Genomic DNA, 6,722 nt, shown 5'->3' with positions numbered 1-6,722 from the left:
AAATTTGATACAACAATAAAGAGAACAAGAGAAAGCTAAAACTAGAAAGAGAAGAGAAAAAAATAAGAAGCACAAAGTAATCTTTCTTAAAGCTGCTCAAATCAAAATTGCAACAATCTCTGGCCACCCACTACCACCGGCATTCTCCAAGTAGGCGACGCCGTCCAGTTAAATCACCGGAGCAGCCACTAGCCGTCGCCGACTGAACAGTGAGCTAGGTTAGCCCTTTTTTTTTTTTTTTGGTTTTTGGTTTTCAATCTCATTTTATCATTATTAGTTGCATTACTTTGTATATTTGTAGTTTAATTAGTATATTTGTTAACTTTATTGATTGTTCAATGTTTGTTTTAGGGTTTAGAATGTTAACTTTATTTTTGGGTTTTGAATTGAAATTGAATGTTGTTGTTGTAGTATTCAAATTGAAATTCCAATTAATTTGGTTTAAAGATAGCATTTGTGTTTAAAGATTGCATTTGTAGCTAATTTGTTAAAATTTTACGAAGTGTAAATTGAAATTAAAATTGAAATGTTGTTGGTGTTGCATTTGTAGCTATTTGAGCCAAAGTGCAAAGTACAATGTTGTTGGAAATATTTGGGAAATAATTACTATTTGTAGAGATATGATGTTGTGTTGTCGCTCAATGCCACCAAGACCAATGATTTTTTGCATAATCCTTGTCCGTGCGTATTATTATAGGGCTACTAGAGATTAGTTTTGGTGAACAAGCTCCATCACTGTTAAATCTTATCATTAGTTTCAATGGTTAACATGGGATGTTGTCCAAGTTCTTCATTGTCAGCCATAACAGAAATTGATGGTTCAATCTCAAAATACACAGAGACGAAAAAATCGAAAGGCAGAATCATGTCTTCGCTTGAAAGTTCTTTAACATCATCTGAGAGCTCAGCAAGAAAAGAAGATCAAAGTGATATAACATGGAAAAAAAATACTTCTATTGGTCTATCATTAAATCAAGAAGTTAGAGAAAAAAAGAGGAGCAGAAATAACATTTGTGTTGAACAACCATCTGCTAAAAGATTTTAAGAGAAATTTGATTTGAATAAAGTGCCCAAATGAGTATGATGAAAATGGTCCCAAGTTTATAGACTTGAACTGCAAGGAAGTAGAGCAATTCAAGGACTATAGTTAGTGTATTTAGTAAGCTTATACTTTTATTACTCCTCATAAAGTTATTGATTCCTATAGCTAGTAATGTTGTTTATAGAAAAGAAGTATATGTATGTATATTGTTTTGTGAATGGAACTGAAAGAACTTTTCAAAGTATATCCACATTGATAGGCATTGGATATAATGAGCACATATGCACAACCCTTTTTTTCCTGTTTCACATTTACTGAAGGCACATGCATATATTCCAATGCAGAGAATGAGTCTAAAACAGATAGTCAATTTGATTTGTTGAAAATGTGAATATGATGATGAAAGATTATTCAAAGTTGGTTCTCCTACCATAGGTGCAAAACATCTCAAGAGAATATATGTAGATAAATGGCATCCGTTTTTTTTTATTCTTCTGATACCATATTCTACTCAGCTGCATATGAGCTGCTAAAATTGGAGAATCAATATGTTCTCGGAATCCATTTTCTGCTATGATTCCATTAGACTAAAAGTTTCTCATATTTTCTAATTCTCATGTGCTTGTACTGCAATTCAACAAACCTCTAAGGCTGACTACTTTTGTATTTTTATTTTTTTCAAATTTTTTTTGGCAGAAGCAGTTGAAATTCCATATTCAAATCATCAACCAGTTGTTGGAATTCTCCCCCAAGGTATATGTTCTGTTGTTCAATTTTGATCTTTGACAATACAAATTGGAGAATCTTACATGTGAATGAAGCTAGAAAAATAGAGAAAGGTCCTTTGAACCAAAACATTGATGCGTAGTATTTGAATACTTAAGCTTCCTTTTGTATTGCGAGCTATGATTGTTGTGTACTATTTGATAATTTTATGCAATTATGAGTTATGATTGTTGTGTAAATTTTAAGAGGTGATACATATGAACCAAAACATTGATGCATATTGTCATTTTTTTTGGGTAACTTAGTATTTCATTTATCACCAGTAAAGCAGTTAAATAGCACCATAATTAGTCATACACAGTTAGGCTATTCAAATACAATCAATAGGGCACCACATTCAAGGACAAGTTAATTCTTGATAGTCCTAACTATTTCCTCTGTTCCCAAATTTAATGTCCAACAATGACATTTTTTTATGCATATTGTCATTTTATATGATTTATTATTTTTGTCCTTATTTTTGGAATAGGTTGTCAATTGCCGGAGTTAAGGGAGATTTGCTAGATACAAGAAAGTAGTAGCAGAAGTTAGATTATTTGCTCTTGTTTGGAAGTTGTAATTTCAGATTTCTATGTCAGTATCAACGTGGAAGAGAAATGTCATTGTTGACCAAATGGTCTGAATCTCTATTCTAATATGTACCTTGTTCCTTGTCCATCTGCCAAACTTGCCAAGTCATAGCTATGTGAGCACACACATAAGTTTTTGAGTTTCTTTTCCCTAACCATCCAGGCCTAAGTTAATTTTTTTACCAAAATAAGAAGTGCTCTATGCACTATTGATGTGGATTAAGCTTCATCACTTGAGTGAATTACTGTTTTGGTTGAGTACATACTTGAAATTCTTGAGTTTCTTAAATTATTCCTGAGCAGCAAGCTTATACATCATTTCTTTGGCTTACCTATCAAACAAGTAATTGTGATTAGAAAGCACCCTTAAATTCTTGAACTAAACTCTACGACTCTGTTTTTCCACAAAATATTTACGAAACATTGAAAATAATCTAAAATGAGAACTTGGTATGGAACTGAAGATCATAGTCCTTTCACAGTCCTTTTTTAATTTCTGTAAGTAATTTACTTTCTAAAACTTTACTTTTGACAATAATCTCACATGCTTTTATTTTTGTTTTTATTAACACTTAGTTAGAGACTTACATGACTAAATTTTTATTCGCACCCACTTTTTTATTAACACTTAGTTTTCATGATATCAATTGCATCTTTCACGTGTCTTGTGCATACTTTTCATGATATCCATTGAGCAAGTGATGTTAGTAACTTTTTTAGTACGTATGTCTCGTTCAACATTTTTTCTAACCCTTTCTTTTTATTAATTTGTGTAGATGGCGGGTGATAATAGAGGTAAGGCTATTGCTAAAGCCCCGAAAAAATCATAGAAGAAGAAGGGTCTGTTTATACCACCAGAGGGCGTAGTGACAGGAACCCTTAATTTTCCTATGTTTTCTTTGATATGTATATGATATTTAAGTGTTTGAATGTAGTTTTAATTCGAATTAGAAATACTTTGAAGGTGAATTTGATTGTAGAATGTAGTTATGGTTGTTTAAGTTTATGATGTTTAAGTGTTTCAATCTAGTTGTAATTTGAATTAGAAGTACTTTAAATTGAAATTTGAGGTTGGATTTGATTGTAGAATGTTGTAGTTTATGAGTGTAGAAGTACTTTGATGAATTGCATTGTTGATTTGGTCGATGAAAGAGATTGGCAGGTGGGCTGTTGTAAGCAGCTGAATGTTGGAATGTTTTTTTTTTCCAGATTTTCGACCTCATGAGGTCGAAAATTAACCCAGATATTGATAATTGTCGACCTGGTAAGGTCGAAATTGTACCCAGAAATTAGAATTTCGACCTCATAAGGTCGAAAAACTAAGCAACATTTTGAATTTCGACCTCATGCGGTCGAAATATTTTTATATTCTTTCATATTTCGACCACAAGAGGTCGAAAACTTTAAATAATATTTATATTAAAAAAATATTTTCGACCGCATGCGGTCGAAATTTTTTATTAATAGTTAAATAAAAAATAACATTTTCGACCTCACGTGGTCGGAAACTTTATTTCCGTAATTTAGTCAGAAAAATTGTTTCGACTGCGGGAGGTCGAAAATTTTCGACCACGTGAGGTTGAAAAAAATTTCACCCTAACTGTTAGCGACCGCGCTTTGAGGTCAAAATTTTGGTCGAAAATTGACCTTTTTCGACCTCGTGAGGTCGAAAATTTTGGTCGAAATTCACTGTTCTATTGGTATCCACATTGATAGGCATTGGATATAATGAGCACATATGCACAACCCTTTTTTCCTGTTTCACATTTACTAAAGGCACATGCATGTATTCCAATGCAGAGAATGAGTCTAAAACAGATAGTCAATTTGATTTGTTGAAAATGTGAATATGATGATGAAAGATTATTCAAAGTTGGTTCTCCTACCATAGGTGCAAAACAACTCAAGAGAATATATGTAGATAAATGGCATCCGTTTTTTTTTTCTTCTTCTTATACCATATTCTAACTCAGCTGCATATGAGCTGCTAAAATTGGAGAATCAATATGTTCTCGGAATCCATTTTCTGCTATGATTCCATTAGACTAAAAGTTTCTCATATTTTCTAATTCTCATGTGCTTGTCCTGCAATTCAACAAACCTCTAAGGCTGACTACTTTTGTATTTATATTGTTTTCAATTTTTTTTTGGCAGAAGCAGTTGAAATTCCATATTCAGATCATCAACCAGTTGTTGGAATTCTCCTCCAAGGTATATGTTCTGTTGTTCAATTTTGATCTTTGACAATACAAATTGGAGAATCTTACATGTGAATGAAGCTAAAAAAAATAGAGAAAGGTCCTTTGAACCAAAACATTGATGCGTAGTATTTGAATACTTAAGCTTCCTTTTGTATTGCGAGCTATGATTGTTGTGTACTATTTGATAATTTTATGCAATTATGAGTTATGATTGTTGTGTAAATTTTAAGAGGTGATACATATGAACCAAAACATTGATGCATATTGTCATTTTTTTTGGGTAACTTAGTATTTCATTTATCACCAGTAAAGCAGTTAAATAGCACCATAATTAGTCATACACAGTTAAGCTATTCAAATACAATCAATTGGGCACCACATTCAAGGACAAGTTAATTCTTGATAGTCCTAACTATTTCCTCTGTTCCCAAATTTATTGTCAACCAATGACATTTTTTTATGCATATTGTCATTTTATATGATTTATTATTTTTGTCCTTATTTTTGGAATAGGTTGTCAATTGCCGGAGTTAAGGGAGATTTGCTAGATACAAGAAAGTAGTAGCAGAGGTTAGATTATTTGCTCTTGTTTGGAAGTTGTAATTTCAGATTTCTATGTCAGTATCAACGTGGAAGAGAAATGTCATTGTTGACCAAATGGTCTGAATCTCTATTCTAATATGTACCTTGTTCCTTGTCCATCTGCCAAACTTGCCAAGTCATAGCTATGTGAGCATACACATAAGTTTTTGAGTTTTTTTTCCCTAACCATCCAGGCCTAAGTTAATTTTTTTACCAAAATAAGAAGTGCTCTATGCACTATTGATGTGGATTAAGCTTCATCACTTGAGTGAATTACTGTTTTGGTTGAGTACATACTTGAAATTCTTGAGTTTCTTAAATTATTCCTGAGCAGCAAGCTTATACATCATTTCTTTGGCTTACCTATCAAACAAGTAATTGTGATTAGAAAGCACCCTTAAATTCTTGAACTAAACTCTACGGCTCTGTTTTTCCACAAAATATTTACGAAACATTGAAAATAATCTAAAATGAGAACTTGGTATGGAACTGAAGATCATAGTCCTTTCACAGTCCTTTTTTAATTTCTGTAAGTAATTTATTTTCTGAAACTTTACTTTTGACAATAATCTCACATGCTTTTACTTTTGTTTTTATTAACACTTAGTTAGAGACTTACATGACTAACTTTTTATTCGTACCCACTTTTTTATTAACACTTAGTTTTCATGATATCAATTGCATCTTTTCATGATATCCATTGAGCAAGTGATGTTAGTTCCTTTTTTAGTACGTATGTCTCGTTCAACATTTTTTCTAACCCTTTCTTTTTATTAATTTGTGTAGATGGCGGGTGATAATAGGGGTAAGGCTATTGCTAAAGCCCCGAAAAAGTCAAAGAAGAAGAAGGGTCCATTTATACCACCAGAGGGCGTAGTGACAGGAACCCTTAATTTTCCTATGTTTTCTTGGATATGTATATGATATTTAAGTGTTTGAATGTAGTTTTAATTCGAATTAGAAATACTTTGAAGGTGAATTTGATTGTAGAATGTAGTTATGGTTGTTTAAGTGTTTCAATCTAGTTGTAATTTGAATTAGAAGTACTTTAAATTGAAATTTGAGGTTGGATTTGATTGTAAAAATGTTGTAGTTTATGAGTGTAGAAGTACTTTGATGAATTGCATTGTTGATTTGGTCGATGAAAGAGATTGGCAGGTGGGCTGCTGTAAGCAGCTGAATGTTGGATTTTTTTTTTCCAGATTTTCGACCTCTCAACCCAGATATTGATAATTTTCGACCTGGTGAGGTCGAAATTGTACCCAGAAATTAGAATTTCGACCTCATAAGGTCGAAAAACTGAGCAACATTTTGAATTTCGACCTCATGCGGTCGAAATATTTTTATATTCTTTCATATTTCGATCACAAAAGGTCGAAAACTTTGAATAATATTTATATTAAAAAAATATTTTCGACCGCATGCGGTCGAAATTTTTTATTAATATTTAAATAAAAAATAACATTTTCGACCTCACGTGGTCGAAAACTTTATTTCCGTAATTTAGGCAGAAAAATTGTTTCGACCGCGGGAGGTCGAAAA

General features: G+C 32.2%; 2 long non-coding RNA genes across 2 annotated transcripts; both read left to right on the top strand.

The window, feature by feature from the left end:
* The first annotated feature begins 1,570 nt into the window (after positions 1-1,570).
* On the top strand, positions 1,571-3,548 carry LOC132638082 (uncharacterized). The gene is made up of 2 exons (XR_009581599.1): positions 1,571-1,795; positions 3,174-3,548. It is a non-coding gene; the product is annotated as an uncharacterized LOC132638082 (long non-coding RNA).
* Positions 3,549-4,347: 799 nt separating this feature from the next.
* Positions 4,348-6,305, top strand: LOC132638081 (uncharacterized). Its single transcript, XR_009581598.1, has 3 exons — positions 4,348-4,608; positions 5,112-5,168; positions 5,967-6,305. It is a non-coding gene; the product is annotated as an uncharacterized LOC132638081 (long non-coding RNA).
* The last annotated feature ends 417 nt before the right edge of the window (positions 6,306-6,722 follow it).

The sequence above is a fragment of the Lycium barbarum genome, chromosome 4, assembly GCF_019175385.1.
Source record: "Lycium barbarum isolate Lr01 chromosome 4, ASM1917538v2, whole genome shotgun sequence".
Classification (NCBI taxonomy): Eukaryota; Viridiplantae; Streptophyta; class Magnoliopsida; order Solanales; family Solanaceae; genus Lycium; species Lycium barbarum.
The sequence above is the reverse complement of the archived record's forward strand: the minus strand, read 5'-3'. Positions and strand labels throughout refer to the sequence as shown.